The sequence below is a fragment of the Triplophysa dalaica genome, chromosome 8 (genome assembly GCF_015846415.1).
Source record: "Triplophysa dalaica isolate WHDGS20190420 chromosome 8, ASM1584641v1, whole genome shotgun sequence".
Classification (NCBI taxonomy): Eukaryota; Metazoa; Chordata; class Actinopteri; order Cypriniformes; family Nemacheilidae; genus Triplophysa; species Triplophysa dalaica.
Window position 1 is genome coordinate 23,718,361 of NC_079549.1, and position 15,719 is coordinate 23,734,079.

The following is a 15,719-nucleotide window of genomic DNA, read 5'->3' on the forward strand; positions in this document are numbered from 1 at the left end:
ATTCGGAGGCAAAACTTTAAAGGTTGACCTACAGATGCAGCCCTGTGAAGTTAAAAAAATGTTTTCTCTGTTTTCACTTTTGTTTGTAGAGAGAACGCTGAGACACAGAAATGAATTCAAAGGCCTTAAGAGTCTTTCATGAAATTAAAGTGATTGCCTCAGGGCACTGGCTTAAATCATGCCCGCAGCCAATTATTTATGCTTTTCTGTTTAAGAAAATATTCGAGTTGCAGACTAATGCCTGATTTACATAATTCAGAGAAGCAAAAGGTGCTCACACACATTCAACACACAAACAAACGCACGCACGCACACAAGCCCACACAAGCCCACACACATTCACACACATGCACATTCGCCCTCTCTCTTTCACACACACACACACAATCTCACACATTCACACTTGCACTCTCTTTCACACATGCAAACACACACACACTCATGTTGGGTTTCCATTTTTTAGGGAGTCATTCGATAGACGCAATGGTTTTTATACTGTACAAACTGTATATCATATTCCCAACACACCCCCTAAACCTAACAGTCACACACATCTTTCTGCTCTTTTAGATTTTCCAAAAAGTTGATTTTGTTCATTTATAAGCTTGTTTCCTCATGGGGAGCAAAACATTTCCCCATCCTGTAGGGTTTACCAACACACGCACACACACACAATTTCACACACATGCACATTCTCTATTTCTCTTTCACACACACACACACACACACATGCACACACAATCTCTCACACACATGCACATTCTCTCTCTCTCTTTCACACACACACACAAACACACACACACGCACACACAATCTCTCACACACATGCACATTCTTTCTCTCTCTTTCACACACACACACTATTCACTTTTGAAGAAAGCATCTGTCAAAAGTAAGATCCATTATTGTGATTTTATATAAAATGATCTCGGAGTATTTGCTCAATTAGCGGTTCGCTCTTTTTCGTATTTCTTTCAAATGAGGTGCTTATAAAAGATTAAAGATATGGTAACTGAATGTGGCTTTGGTGAATCATACACTTATACTTCATCAGGGCAGACAGTACAGTATGTGATTTGTGTGTGCGTGTGTGGATGTATTTTCATCCGGTGCTTCCACTAAGGAGCAATTAGCATTCATTAAATCGTCAGGCACACTTTAAGAGTCTCACTGGGGGAGAGCTCTCATTTCACCATTTGATTTTTCTTTGTCTACAAATAGAACAGCACCGAGTCAATGGGGAGGTTTGGAGGCTCAGTCTGTCAACTGGGACTTTGCCGAAGCCATCGGGCAAACTAGTTTTGCTCATTAAAAACCTTTGGCTTTGTTTCATTTGGAGTTTTTACAGGAAGCGGTGCAGCGCGATCCCCAAATCTCCATAAAGGCACGTATAGCGAAATGTTTCGTGCTTCTCCAATCTTTCGATTCGAATCAGTCTTGGGAATATTTTTATTTATTTATTTATTTTAAAGCAGATGTTTTCAGTCTAAATCATTTTGTTTTACTTAAAAGATGTTGTAATTCAAGTCTATAATGACTTTAGGTTGATTCAACACACTACTGTGTGCTCTGTGGTATATTGCACATTTTGGCGTAGTATGCGAGTGTTCTATGCATACTGAAAATCTCCCTACTGTGCCCACCATACGAAAACAGAATCTCCTGCGTCTCAGATGAGAAAGACCCAGAAATCTCACAAATATCATTAGAGTTTCAGATATGATCTCAACAATGAGCGCATTTACATGCACAGTCTTACGTCGATTATGCTTAATAAGCTGATATACTGTATGTTTTTTGCCCATTACTCCGACTGCATGTAAACGCCTTTACAGGTTTTCTCTCAGTTTTGTTTATGTGCGCATGTCCGAAAGCGCAACAGTAAAAGTCCCAAACAGACGTAATAGTACAATAAAGTATAAAAGTCCGCTCTGGAATCATGCAGTTGATGTAGAAATGTCAAAATGAAGAACTATTGTTGCATATGCTGGTACTGCGGACATGAGAAGAGATATAAAAATACAGCTTCTGACTGTTATCCCGCTGCGTTTTTAATGACTAAACAGACGATCGACCGTGACGTCACTGCATGCGAGAAACTCGGCAAGTGTATTCTGCGTAGCCGGTTTATTACTATGCATTTTTATAAGGAGATTTTTGATAGATATCCGTTTATATTGTGCATGTAAACACACTCAATGTAACAAACTGAGCTCAGATTACTCAAGTGTGCAATCAAAGGTTTTGTGTTTTTATTTCTCCTCAGCAATGTTAGATGAAACATCTGAGACTAAGTTGATACTAAAAGCAAAATTAAAGAGCAACATTTCAGCGAAAGATTCAGATTCTCCTTTGAAATGATGTTAGTATGCTATTCCAGACGTCTCCAGTGACGGTGTGTCTGCTTCACTAGATTGCCATTCCACTTGCGGTGCAGAAATTACACACTTCACCTTCAAATGAGCAGTATCTTAACACTTTCTTCTTCAGTGTGTCTGTGTGCGGTGGAGATTGAAAACACTTTTCTCATATTGATTGTCTGCCGAGTCTCTCTTTGTCAGCGTCTCTGTCGCGCTGCAGGATGGTGAGATTTGATCGGTTAAAGGAAAGTCTCGTCGCTCTGATGTCGTCTCTCTGTTTGGAACTGGCTGGCTTTGAGATGTAGAGGTTATACAGTACGTGGCCTACGGGGCTTATAGTTTAGACAAATTGCAAGTCTTTGAAAGAGGCGATATGTGCTTAAAAGTTACAGGGGCATTTGTTGTAACAGAGCCTTTTCACGGATTTAAAGACTCAGCGAGAAATTCGCTTGCTGCTGATAACTAAGTACATGTTGACTGTTTTGTTTTTAATACCCAAGGACATTTCGGGTAACAGCACGAGCTCCAAACTCACTATACACTCTTAAAAATGAAGGTGCTTGAAGGGATAAGTCACCCAAAAATGAAAATTCCGTCATCATTTACTCACCTTCGAGTTCTTCCAAATCTGCATAAATGTCTTTGTTCTGATGAACACAGAGGATGATATTTGGAAGAATGCTTATAACCAAACACTTCTTGCCCCCCATTGACTCCGACAATAGGAAAGATTACTATCATTATTTTGTTCTGTTGAACACAAAAGAAGATATATTGAAGAATGTAGGAAAGCAAACAGTTCTGGGGCACTTTTGACTACCATTGCTTTTTTTCCTACTATGGGAGTCAACGGGGGGCAAAATCTGTTTGGTGATAAACATTCTTCCAAATATATTTCTCCGTGTTCATCAGAACAAAGAAATATATACAGATTTGGAACAACTCGAAGGTAAGAAAATGATGATAGAATATACATTTTGGGGTGAAGTATCCCTTTAAAAGATTCTTCATAGTGATCACATAGAAGAACAATTTTGGTTCCCAAAGAACCAGTCAGTCAAAGTTCTTTGAAGACCATCTCTTTCCTAAATATTTTAATCTGTAGAACCTTTTTTCACCACAAGGAACCTTTTGTGAAACAGAAAGGTTCTTAATGGATCCAATCTTCTATGGCATCGGAGAACCTTTTGAAGCACCTTTTTATTTTAAGAGTGTAGTTTGATTTAAAAATATGTGCATTTGCAAAATGCCTAAATGTAAAACTGAAGGAAGTGTGCATGCCGTGTTTCCGGAACACTTTTTGCTGCTCGGTTGGACGGGATGCTACTGGAATCCAGACACCTGAATCGGCTCTTTAAAATGCTGGACGTGTTCTTGTGCACGCCATGCGTCTGGATATGTTCCAGTTGATAAGCTGTTCCCCATTATTCCATCATCATTTTCTGTCATGCACATAGAAACGCACACAAACATCTCTTTAAAATAAACGTCTTCCGTCTGCTTTCCGTCGGCTGTCAAAGAGAATTGGTAATTGCATCAGACAAACAGCACTGAGATTTGCATTTGTTTCGGCAATAAGCGAAACGTAAAGGAGGCGTGTTTGTGCAGAAAAGAACCAAAGAAATTATGTATAATAGACCTGGAGCTGAACTACGGCAACACCGGCTGGTCAATAACACACATGTGTTTGAATCGTAACTCTGTTTAGCATTGATGAGAATTTCCCTCTCTCTACACAAAACATATGCATTCCTTATTCATGAAGCGATTTTAGTAGAATGCAAATGTGTTTGACAGATTTCCTGTTGCGTTTCAAGACGCGTTACACCACAGCACACCAAAATGAGTCAGTCACAAATCGCACCCAAGAATGTTCTCCTCCGTATCTCTCTGAAACGGTAATAAAGGCTGAAAGCTCTGTGCCTCATCTCTAGCTCGGTCAATTATTCTCTCTTCATCTATTGTTTCGTGCCAAACTGACTAGCGAGTACAAATGACACGTGGGTTGAGCGTAGGCGTGTGTTGCGTGAGAATAAGTTGCGGTTATGCGTCGGAGCGTGAGGGCAGGTGCGAGGAGGCATGGATTGTGTATAAATTACCAGCTCACTGTGCCTGTGCTGTATGTCGGCTGAACGCTGTAAAAATCACCCAGGTAGTGATTTTCTTCCCGTGCCACGTCTCTCTGGAGATGAACGGCTCCTTTGTAATGTCAGTCTCATTCTCTAATACAATAATCAATGGCTCCAATTGATTGCTCCGGTGTAATTACAGAAATTATTCATGTGATCCTCAGGGAATGTTGGCCAAATTGACATCCCGTTATTAGCATACTTACACGTGTAATGTCTAGTGAGTCTTGGATGGTAGGATGTTTTTCCCAACATATGCTTCACTGCAGGATTGTGCGTTTTAAGACAGATCTTGGATCGAGTTTTGGCTCGTTTTACATATCCTACAGGAAAAGGTTTATAATGGATTTCTTTGGGATTTCTTAAACCCTTAACGCCTCGAAAAGTGTTCTGAACTGAATGACTTTGCGGTGCAATTGCCCTTGAAGTCAGATTACATTCAGCAGGGGTGGAGATGAGAGCGGTAATAGTCTATAATCATAACTTGAATGGCTGATAAATAATGTAGCGCATGCTCTCCACCAGGTTGGGAGACCTCTTGGGTGAGCGTGCCGCCCATCTTTATGACCCTTGTGTTAAATGCGATGGGAGGAGTCAGCTCACTTTAACAATTGAAATCAAATAGAAAAAGGCAGTTTGGTAATTATATATGTATTTGTGATAATCCTGTGATTCGAATAATTTACAAATTAAATGTACTTCATGTCATTTGATTCTTTTCTGTTTTCTGTTTGGAACGTGGATGCGGGTTGGACCCAAACCAAAAAGATGAGATTATTCATAACAGAGGAATAATAACTCTGGCGTCGGTGCAAAAAAGGTTCACCTTGCTTGACGGTTCGGTTACAAACAAAAGACTCAAAACAGTTCAATTTACTGAAAATATGAAACGTTATAAAAGCCAATTGGGTGTTTTATTGGAGGATTGCTGCTTTTGTTACATAGTGTGTCTCTGTGTCTATATCACAACGACATCACTTTAAAATCTCCGACATAACAATGACATTAAATGGAGACAATGGAAACAATCAGCGTCTCCTGAGAAAAGTCTTTGAGAAGAGATGTCAACAATGTGTCAAACTGAGCTCAGATTTGTGAAGTCTGCAATTAAAAGTCAATATTATTGAAGATCTCAGTATGAACACTTCTCATCACATTTATCCAAATCCAGATTATTTGACCTCGACAACCTACATTTATACATGAACACTTACAGTATTGTTTGTTTCTTTTATTTCTCCAGTTGATACTTAATGAAGCACTTCTGAGACATCAAATCTCCTGAGCTACGAAAGATCAACATCTGAGCACAAAGATTTTCCTCTGGGTTGTATAATAAAACACCTGGACAAGTTATTTATAGCTTTGAAAAATGAACTCGTCTATGAAACAATGGCTCTTATGGTTTTGCATCACTGACTCTTTCTAAGAAAGGAAATATGTCATTTGTAGGAGGAACAAATGGCTACTTTGGAGACAATAGTTTCTGGTGACAGCTCTGGAGATGTGTTTTTGTTGAATTTAGTTCGCAGGAAGGTGAGGCCGGAGAGAGAGAGAGAGAGAGAGAGAGAGATGTATTTACATTTGTGTAGTGCCACTTTGAATTTGTGGCTACAGGAGAGAGCTGTGTGTGTGTGTGTGTGTTTCTCTCGCTGTATGCTTTTTATGACAGACAAATAACCATAGCTAAAGAAGCATTGTTTAAGCTTGGGATTATAGGGATTTTAAATTGAATCACAATGCTGAAAAATGAGCAACCGTCCAAAATGCCTGCAGCTTTTAAATGTTGCAGAAATAGCTGATGTGTTTATTCAGGAGAATCAATAAAAGCAGAAGACAAACATGATTGACACACTGTAACAAGCTCTGTTACGATAAACTGAAGTAATATGAAAAATATCTAACACATATGTAAAAAGTGTGTGTGTATGCGTGTGTTTTACTGTGTATGCTTGTGTGCACATGTGAGTTTGTATAAATGCATGCATGTGTATGTGAATGCATTAGTGTGGATGTGCGTGTGTGTTTGTGCGTCTATGCGTTTGTGTGTGTGTGTGTGTGTGAATGCATGCGTATTTGGTTTGGCTATATTTGTGAGGGCCCAATTGTCCTCAGTTATAGTGTGAACTGTTATTTCAACCCACTTGTGGCAACATTTTGCAGGTCCTCACTAAATAAAAGGCTCATAATTAGATCAAATCATTTTTTTTTTTAAATCTAATAATGTGCACACGTTTGTGTGATTATCAGGTTTAGGTGTTGGGGCAGGGGCAGGGGCAGGGGATAGGATATATCGTAAGCCCTTTACGAAATCAATGGAAGTCTATGTAATGTCCCCACTAGTATAGTCAAACAAACATATCTGTCTGTGTGTGCATGCGTGTGTGTGTGAAATTCATGTTTGTGTGTGTGTGTGCGTTTGTGTGAACGCATGCTTTTGTGTCTGTGTGTGTGAATGCATGCGTGTTTTTTTGTGGTTGTGCGTTTTTGTGAGTGTGTTTGAATGTGTGTTTTTTCTGCGTTTGCATGTGCATGTGTCTGCGTGTGTGTGCTTTGTGTGTGTATTATTGCATGCGTGTGCTTGTTTGCGTTGGAGTATGTGCGTGTGTGTGTGTGTTGGAGTGTATGTGCATATATGTGTGTAGATGTGTTAGGTTGGGAAAGACATGCAGGGTCTACCGGTGGCATTTGAATGTTCAATCATGCCACCAATTTTCAAGCTATGACTAATTATTGAATTAATTGAATGTACTTAGCACATTAATTCTCCTTATGAATTAGATTCACGGTTACTACGGATACTGTTACTATGGATGTGAGCTTGACTCATCTGCTCTGTCCTGAACTCATAATACCTTCATCCTCCATCACTTCTATAACATGTAGCAGTCTAGAGATATCACATTCTCTAGACTGAGAGTCTCGTCTCCATTGCTCATTCATGTGTTGGATATTAAAGAGATCTCAGATCTGTTTTTTCATTCGCAAAAGTATGCATCTCCATGAATCAATTTTAGAGGATTTTAGGAAAGGCCGGTTTTGGTTAGTATGTGTTCAAAACCCATCCGCATTGCATGATAACATTGTGTTTTGTTATCTTCACATTCACAGCGTCTCGACTGTATAAAACAGAAACATATTGTGTGGAAGTTAAAGAGCATTAAAGAGCTTCGAACCATGTAATTTGGCCAAAAGAGCATGGATAATGTGAAGCACAAATACCATAATGACTCTGTTGCTTGTTACAGTTTTGCTTTGCTGAGCGGACAGCTGGGGGAAATCACCGTTGAAACATTCAGGCTAAATGATCATTTAGTTTCCGTGAACACGCAGCTGTCCGCCACGCCGCCGATGATTTTTCGAGAGGAGCTTGTTCCTTTGACACGAGCTGAAGTCCCAGATCCAGGGCGTGAACATTCACGCTTGTTTCGCTGTGAAATTGCACAGAAAAAGGTCATGGAAAGATTGTCTCGTCTGGCCCTCGGGGTCCTGCGTGTGGCATCTGCGGGGCGGCGGCGTCTTCCTCTCTCAGACAGCTCATGCGGCACAATCGAGCGAGTCGTGTGGATACGGAAGCGATGGGTTCTCACGACAGATTTCAACCCTTCTCTCTTTTGTCTGCGTTTCAATGCGAGTTGACACTCGAGGTACGCTTGGAGAGCTGCGCATAAATCACACATTTAGTCCGACAATAAGAGATGGAACATTGATTTGCTGTAACAGGTTGAGTCTGGAGCGTTGCTCTCGGTAACAGGGATGAATTGTTCTTCTTTGAAGGTTTTTTCTGCTGGAAAACAATCTGAAGAGTTTGCGAATAGAGTCGTGTGTGTCTACCCACCTGTCTCTCCATCCCTCTCTCTCAATTTCAAAATATAGTATTATACAGCATACAGTCTGTCTGTCATCATCTCTTCTCCATCGTCGTTTCCTTTCTATTTCATATCTATTTTCTTATTTTGTCTCTTCTCCTCTCCACTCCTTTTTGATCAAGTCGGTTCTCAATTCTCGATGAGGATATCATTTGGTTATTCCTTTTTCATTTCATTATTTATTTCAAAGAATGAATCATTCTAATACTATGGATTTGTAAAACTCTTCACTCGTATTTTCTCTCACGCTCGTTCCTCCCGTTTCTCTTTCTCTCCACTTCTCTTTACTTTGATGTCTTTTTTAACTTTCTCTTCACTTCAATTTTCTCATCTCTTTCTCCTCTCCACTATTTTCATCTCATCTTCTCTCTACTATACTTTTTCATCCCTTGTTCTCTCACCTGTTTCTCTCTTCTCTTCCCTCTTATAATCCAGTCTCATCTTCTCTCCACTTCTTATCTCTTCAATTCTCTTTTCTTGTCTTTTACTCTCTCCACTTTCATGTTATTGTCGCGTCACGTCTCATATCATCTCCTCTCCACTTCTATTTTCGTCTCATCTTCTCTCTGTTCTTTTGTATTTTTTCTTCTCCTCTCGTCTCTTCACGTCTGTCGTGTGATCTTGTCTCTTTTCCTCTCATCTCCTCTCCATATTTCTGTGTCTCTAGGCTCACAGACCTGCAACAAAGCATCCAGAAACTTTATCCTTTTTTTCTGGCATGTTGAGCCATCTTTCTCAGATACACACACATATATTGTAGAGTGATGAATGATAGATGCGCTCCACTAATGTGCAGCACACTGTCACCTTGCCGTGTATGTGCTCTGCGTGTGGGAGAGAATGTGAGAAACATTTTTCAAGGTTTCGGCTTGTATTGCTCTGAATGTGAAAGCGCCCGAGGCCTGTGTGCAGTTGGTTTGGCCATCTGCTCTGAGAAGAGGTTTGATCAATCAAAAACAACAAGCAGTCATTGTTAAGAGATCTCGGCAGTCGTGTGTATATCCTTTCTGCTCTCAACCTTCATCAAAGACTGCTTACTGTTTTCACGGCTCTCTGGAATACTTCATTCCGATTGGTCGGTCGCGATACTTCGTGGTTTGTTATGGCCCAGTAACCCCTAAAACTAAAAACTAGATGTTTACTCAATCACTCTGTGTGTAAGAGACAGAAAGAGAGAGAGAGACCAGAAGGTTGTAGGAGATTTATCTTCTGGTCATGTACTCAAAGCCAACACTGAGAAAACAACATTCTCACCACTCATATGGTCACAGCAAATTTGCTGAATTTTGTGTAGTAGAACAAGTGTACAGGATTCACACACACACACACATTCCCCAAAGCCTGTCAGACATTCTCTTTTGACCTCATGCTTTTTACACATTGTGTGGTCATATCCTGTGAGGGCAGACTATGGCTTTGTTCAGACAGGCAGCCAAACTCCTTTTTTATAACTTTGACTTTTACAAACCTTATAGTTGTTGTTGGTTTTGATTATATACCGAATCACCATTAAATCAGTTTATTACATTTATACTATATCACAAAAATCTCTGAATCACATATATACTGAATTATTAAACTCACTGAATTAAATACCGTTTGGTTCCAAAATGAGATCACTCGTTTCTTAAAAATCATGTATGTTATCATGTTTTGTGTTAGCTGTATTTCTAGTGGCTTAAGTCAAAACGAACTGACTGAATTGTTCGATATTAATTGGAAAGCACAATAAAAATTAAAGCTGCAAGCAGCATTTAGCGGGTTCGAGCAGTCTAAGGCCTCTATTGGCCTTGCCATTGTCAACTAGGCTCAAGAATGGCACCGTAACAAATCCACAACGAATGACACTCTTCCACACCAAGAAATATGACAGAAACGGTTGGTAACTTTTAATACAGACCATGCATGCGTACACTCGTATGCAAAAACGGGCGTAAACCGATAATACCTAAGGGACGAGTGCAATAAACCATTTCTCATGTCTCTATGATGATTTGTTGCAGAGATAGAGATCATGCTAAACGGTTGCTAAGCTAACCTGTTCGGTTGCCATGGGTGTCAATTAATACCTGTCAATTAATAACACATCAAACCACAAGTCAAACGAACCAAGCCCCGTGTCTTTATAATATTCTACTGCAGAGATGTAGGTCTGGCTAGACGATTGCAAAAAATAATCTGTTTGGTTGCTAAGGGCGTGGCTTGGCAGCTGTCAATTGATAAAGAATGAAGCCATTAGCAAAACAAAGCAACTCCTGTGTCTCTAAAACATTCTATTGCACATATATAGGTCTTTTTTTTAATACAATGCACATTCTTCAAAATAGCTTATTTTGTGTTCTGAAGAATTGATAAAAAAAATACGACCAATTTAAATAGATAATTGATTCACATTCATGGTCTGCAACAATATTCCAGAAGACCTTGCCATTTAAGTGATGCTTATTTGGTTGAGTCTGGTGACTCTGAAGGCCATTGGAGTACAGTGAGCTCATTGTCATGTTCAAGAAACCAGTTTGAGATCATTTGAGCTTTCTGACATGGTTGATTTTTTTTACTGCTGGAAGTAGCCATCAAAACATGGACATGGTTGGCAACAATCCTCAGGTGGTATGTGTTATCTAATATATCCCATACCATATATCCAATTGTTTCTCCATTTTGATGCTCGGTTTGAACTTCAGCAAGTGTGTTTACCACGTCTAGAAGCCAAAATGGATTGAGTTTATGCTATGTGACTGGCTGATTAGCAATTTGACTAGCAAATGATGTATTTATTAAAGACAAGTTTAAAATAGTAATTTTAAATGTATGATATTTCACCTTTTTGACTGTTGTGAAGGCATGACTCTTCCGATAAGAATCACATGTTGCATGCTTGTTTTGTGTCATAATAGGTATAATAGTACTTAATGGCAAGTCAGTTGGATTAATTATTAAGGAGTGGTGACCTTCACCACACTCGTTTCACGCTAATATAATAAAGGACCCCGTTATGGTCACAAAAAAAAAACTCAACATGTTTTTGATGATTATTGACCTAGAGAGTCCAGAGAAATGTACTGTGGTGGAAATTTTGTAATTGCTTGAAAATCCTTGAACAAGTTTGCAAAAGTAGGTTTTATACATCATCACCAATAACTCACAAACCATTTGATAGACATCAATGGTTCAAGAGGCAAAGTTGTTATGAATGAGGAGATCTATCGTTTGATATCAATAGTTTGTGTATTAGTCAAATGTCACATGACACAAAGTTGTCCAGGCCACCAAAATACATGTACATTTTGCCTTTTTTAATGTTTTAGCGCCACCTAGTATCCAAACGCCACCTTCCTTTGTATGTGACCTTGGAGTGATGGTCTACACATATCATCTGAGCCCCATGATGATATGTTAAGCCGTTCTGGATTTATGGCCATTTTAATGTGATAGGCTCAGACCATTTTAAGTTTTGGCGTCCCTAAGCAGCGGTGAAAGAAAATTTCAACTTTTTTTCAATGATTATTTACATTCACACTCCACAGAAGTCATCTGCATTGGTTTGGTTCCGATCGGTTGAAAAACCAGGAACTAGTTCGCGAAAGTAGGTTTTTGACATCATCAGCGATAACTCACGAACCGTTTGATCGACAGAAGAGTGTCCAGAGGCAAAGTTGCTCAGAATGAAGAGTACTATCATATTATAACCATAGTTTGGGTAAATGTCAAATATCACGTGATACACAGTTGTGCATGCACTCCAAAAGCGCTATTACGCCCCCCGGTGGCCGAATAAGTTCATGTTTCTTACACACCGTCAGGACCATGAGACAAATAAGCCCAGTGAGTGGCGTTTTGATCGGCCTCCGTTAACCCGGCGTAATGAGTGCTCAAACTTCATCGACCAATGGCGGCCATGTTTTTTGATATACGCCAATGTCCATTTAGATATTTATGTAGAATGAGACAAAGACACACCATACCAAATAATAAGTCAATCGGGCAAACTGTTGCGTAGTTATAGCCATTTTCTAGCTCATTCAAATTATAGCGCCATCTAGTGGCCAAACGCCACTGTTTTTTTATTGTGACCCCGGACTGAGGGTCTACACATGTGTTCCAAGCCCCATGAAGATATCTCAAACAGTTCAGGAGTTATGGCCATTTTAGCTAAATATATTACTTCCGGTTTGGATGTTTTAGCGCCACCTAGCGACCGTGAATTGAAAATTGAATTTTTTTTTAATAATTATTCATATTCACACTCCACAGAACTCATCAGCGTTGGTTTGGTTCCAATAGGGCAAAAATCCAGGGACTAGTTCATTTTTTTTTTTTTTCATAAAATGCTAATTTGCGAAAAAATTTGCATACCGGAAATGAAATCTGAGTCATACGTTTTTTAAGTTTTGAGCCAGTGATTACACTGATATAAGACACTTGGGTGTGCGACAAACGGTTTAGGGGCTACGAACAAAAAGGCTGTTTTCATCGCTGTAGCGCCCCCTATGGGCCGATATGGCTGGCTCCGTGTATCTGAGTAGCGACAAGGACTACTACCATCTGACCAAGTCTCAGCTCTGTCGGTCTTACGGTTTGGGCTGCAGTATCAGTTTTATGGCAGAATAATAATAAGAAGAATAAAAATCTTAACAAATACAATAGGTTTCTAGCCCTTCGGGCTCGAACCCTAAAAATATTTTCATCTCATTTTGGAACCAAACTCTTCATCGGTGTTGGGTAAGTTACTCTGAAAAAGTAATTAATTATTAGTTACTAATTACATATTCCATCGTGTAATTAGATTAATGTACAAATGACTCTCTCCGAAAAGTATTAAATGACTTATTACTGATGACTTTTTATATCCTACATCAACCTTGATTAGTTAACTGATTAAAGGATAGACATGAAACGGCTCTTTTAATTCATTCAAATAAATAATATATAAATACATGAATTATTCTTTTTAAATAAGCAAATTATGCAAATGTGAGAAAGATAAATTAAAGCACACGTTTTAAAGTTGAATTTTGATGTAATTTCAACTATTGAATATATTACAAATTTATGATTCTCAATTACATCAGAAGCAAATGTAATTAAATTACAGAAAAGACAAGAGTAATCCCTTACTTTACCTTTTCAAGGGAAAAGTAATTCAATTACAGTAACTAATTACTTAACTAGTTACACCCAACACTGCTCTTCATACAAACTAAGTCTGTAAAATCATATACAGTATATATTGAACTTAACTCTCTGAATCACACATACTGTATTGTATACTGAATCAGTAAAATCACTGAATCACGCATATATGGAATCACTAAACGCAGTGAATCACATATATACTGAAACAATAAAATCACAGAATCGCATAAATACAGTATTTAATCACAAAACTTACTGAATCACATTCATACTGAATCAGTTAAGTAACTGAGTCGCATATATATTGATTCACTAAACTCAGTGAATCACATATGTATTGAATAACTAAAATCACTGAATCACATATATACTCACCTAAAGGATTATAAGGAACACCTGTTCAATTTCTCATAAATGCAATTATGGTGGTGGTGTAATGGTGTGGGGGATGTTTTCTTGGCACACTTTAGGCCCCTTAGTGCCAATTGGGCATCGTCTAAATGCCACGGCCTACCTGAGCATTGTTTCTGACCATGTCCATCCCTTTATGACCACCATGTACCCATCCTCTGATGGCTACTTCCAGCAGGATAATGCACCATGTCACAAAGCTCCAATCATTTCAAATTGGTTTCTTGAACATGACAATGAGTTCACTGTACTAAAATGGCCCCCACAGTCACCAGATCTCAACCCAATAGAGCATCTTTGGGATGTGGTGGAACGGGAGCTTCGTGCATCCCAAAAATCTCCATCAACTGCAAGATGCTATCCTATCAATATGGGCCAACATTTCTAAAGAATGCTTTCAGCACCTTGTTGAATCAATGCCACGTAGAATTAAGGCAGTTCTGAAGGCGAAAGGGGGTCAAACACAGTATTAGTATGGTGTTCCTAATAATCCTTTAGGTGAGTATATACTCAATCACTTTAACTACAAATTGACTCAAAGTAGGCCTATCTGTATTTTTTGGACTTGGTCTTGGTCTGAACTGTCAGAATTTTTAGTAAATTTTTGAAAGAATCATGTTACAGTGAGTTCAGATCTGTCAGAACTGTGTCACCATTTTCCTGCATTGTTTAATCAGACAGTGAACTCAGGGACCTTTTCTATATAGTTTATACTGAACAACTGATCATGTATGCATGAATATATAAAATACAGTAATATCTCTTTCATGTCATAATAAACATTGTAGTTTTCCATCTTGTTTCACGCTGACAGCTCTTGGTTGTTGTATTAGAAATTCTCTTGACATTGTGTGTATACGCCTACATCCATTACCATAGCAACCAACTTAGATACCTGATATCGACTTTACTGTCTGAACATATGGACTCTGTTGGCAAAATCACCCGCTGGTAGTCGATTTTAAAGATTACATTTAAAACCCAAATCGGATTTCTGTGCAGTGGGAACGAAGGCTGTGTTCCAGTAGCAGTAAGCGTTCTGTACAAATGCATTATGATGATGATCTCTGCAGTGAAAAAGATCCCAGAGACCCGAGCTTGTATTAATAGAAGGCGAATGTGAAATCTGACGTGTTTTATTAAATGGCGTCAGACTCGGTTTCACACAAAAGCCTTCAAACGGGCCGGCCACTTGGTGGTCTGAATTAGATTTGGTGGATAGACAGCAGGTAGCAGAACACTTGATTCTCCGTGACTGCATCTTAAACTCACAGAACGTGAAAAACATGCCTTCTGAGGATCTCACGGAAAATATGACATCATTTTTGGACTTATGATGTACAGTAATCAATATTCATGAAACTTTAAAAGCTGTTCCTTGGTTTTATAGCTTGATCTCAAACACATAGACGTATATACATAGATGCCACATAAGTTATTGTGCACTTTAGTTGTCAATTTTTCTGTAAGCGACGACAGAAAACGAAATGTTCACGGTTCCAAAAAAGCCAGATGCTTTAAAATGTTAATAAAGTGTTTTGATTAAAATAAGAGAAAGCTATTTGCCAATGGGCTGGGGAAAATAATCTAATTCAACGTTATTTTCTCACCCCTTTAGCAAAAAGCTTTTTCTTGTTTAAAGCAAAAAATCACAACTTTTACTTCTGTAGCATTTTGCTTCTTGAGAGAAATATATTTTGTTTTAGGAATCTGAGGGTAATTGAGTAGGAAAACAAGACAAAACAACCAAATTAAACTATGTTTTTGCATTGTGTCCATGGTAAGATCTTTCATATAAGGAATAGTCATTTGAA

At 38.8% G+C, this 15,719-nt stretch overlaps 1 protein-coding gene across 2 annotated transcripts in view; it reads left to right on the forward strand.

Annotated features, from left to right (window-relative positions):
* The window catches only part of b3galt1b (UDP-Gal:betaGlcNAc beta 1,3-galactosyltransferase, polypeptide 1b), a 107,811-nt gene that overhangs the window by 55,501 nt on the left and 36,591 nt on the right, over positions 1 to 15,719 (forward strand). The window lies entirely within an intron of this gene.